Source organism: Rhinopithecus roxellana, chromosome 9 (genome assembly GCF_007565055.1).
Source record: "Rhinopithecus roxellana isolate Shanxi Qingling chromosome 9, ASM756505v1, whole genome shotgun sequence".
Taxonomy (NCBI): Eukaryota; Metazoa; Chordata; class Mammalia; order Primates; family Cercopithecidae; genus Rhinopithecus; species Rhinopithecus roxellana.
The window spans coordinates 53,744,009-53,745,780 of NC_044557.1; the positions used below are offsets into that span (position 1 = coordinate 53,744,009).

The following is a 1,772-nucleotide window of genomic DNA, read 5'->3' on the forward strand; positions in this document are numbered from 1 at the left end:
CTGTTTTTTTTTTTTTTTTTTTTTTTTTTGTAGAAACCCCATCTCTACAAAAAAAGAAAATTAAAAAAAAAAAGAAAAAGAAAATTTAGCTGAGTGTGGTGGTGCACACCTCTAGTCCCAGCTATTCAGAAGGCTGAAGTGGGGGGGATTACTTGAGCCCAGGAGTTTGAAGCTGCAGTGAGCTATGATCAAACCACTGCATTCCAGCCTGGGTGACAGAGCAAGACCCTGTCTTAAAAAAATTTTTTTTTTAATGGGCAAAAGATGTGAATAGACATTTATCAAAAGAAAACATACAAATGACAAGTATATGAAAAGGTGCTCAACATTACTCATCACCAGAGAAATGCAAATCAAAACTACAATGAGATATCATTTCATCGCAGTTAAAATGGCCTATATCCAAAAGACAAGCAATAACAAATGCTGATGAGGATGCGGAGAAAAGAGAACCCTTGTACACTGTTGGCAGGAATGTAAATTAGTACAGCCACTATGGAGAATAATTTGGAGAGTCCTCAAAAAACTAAAAATAGAGCTACCACATGATCCAGCAACGCCACTGATAGGTATATACCCCAAAGAAAGAAGATCAGTATATCTAAGATATACTTGCACTCCCATGTTTATTGCAGCACCGTTCACAACAGCCAAGATTTAGAAACAACCTAAGCGTCCATCAACAGACAAATAAAGAAAATGTGGTTTATGTACACAACATAGTAGCATTCAGCCATAAAAAAGAATGAGATCCTGTTATTTGCAACAAAATGGATCCAACCGATGTCATTATGTTAAATGAAATAGGCCAGGTACAGAATGACAAACTTTGCATGTTCTCACTTATTTGTGGGAGCTAAAAATTAATTGAACTAACAGAGATAGAGAGTAGAATGATGGTTACAAGGCTGGGCAGGGTAGTGGGGAATTAAGGAGTGGAGTGGGGATGGTTAATTGGTACAAAAGTATAGACAGAATTGGATCTAGTATTTAACAGCACAAGAGTGACTATAGTCAACGATAATTCATTAAACATTTAAAAATAACTAAGAATATAATTGCATTGTTTGTAGCACAAAGAAAGGATAAATATGTGAGATGACGGATACTCCATGTACCCTGATGTGATTATTACTTATTGTATGCCTGTATCAAACTCTCATGTACCTCATAAATATATATACCACGTACCCACAAAAAATAAAAATAAAAAAAATTAAACGAATTTTCTGGATTAGATTGGCATAACTTTCAGGAATTTATGTGTTTATTTTTAATTTTTGTGGTTACATAGTAGGTGTATATATTTAAAAATATGGAACCCTTTCACGAATTTGCATGTTACCCTTGGGCAGGGGCCATGCTAATCTCTGTATTGTTCTAATTTTAGTACATGCGCTGCAGATTTAAGCACTGCTTTCGGAATTTAAGTACTTTATTTTATTATTATTTTTTTTTGAGACGGAGTCTAACTCTTTGGCCCAGGCTGAGTGCAGTGGCGCGATCTCAGCTCACTGAATCTCCGCCTCCGGGTTCAAGCGATTCTCCTGCCTCAGCCTCCTGAGTAGCTGGGATTAAAGACACGTGCCACCACGCCCTGGGCTAGTTTTTGTATTTTTTAGTAGACACGGGTTTCACCATGTTAGTCAGGCTGGTCTGGAACTTCTGACCTCAGGTGATCCACCAGCCTCGGCCTTCCAAAAGGAATTTAGGTACTTTAAAATGCTGTTATGTATGTTAATGGAAAAGTAACTACATGCTTCATTTTCAGA

The 1,772-nt window shown here is 37.0% G+C and overlaps 1 non-coding gene across 1 annotated transcript; it reads right to left on the reverse strand.

The window, feature by feature from the left end:
- Positions 1-1,309: 1,309 nt before the first annotated feature.
- Positions 1,310-1,414, reverse strand: LOC115899752. The gene has a single exon (XR_004059363.1). It is a non-coding gene; the product is annotated as a U6 spliceosomal RNA (small nuclear RNA).
- Between the last annotated feature and the right edge of the window lie 358 nt (positions 1,415-1,772).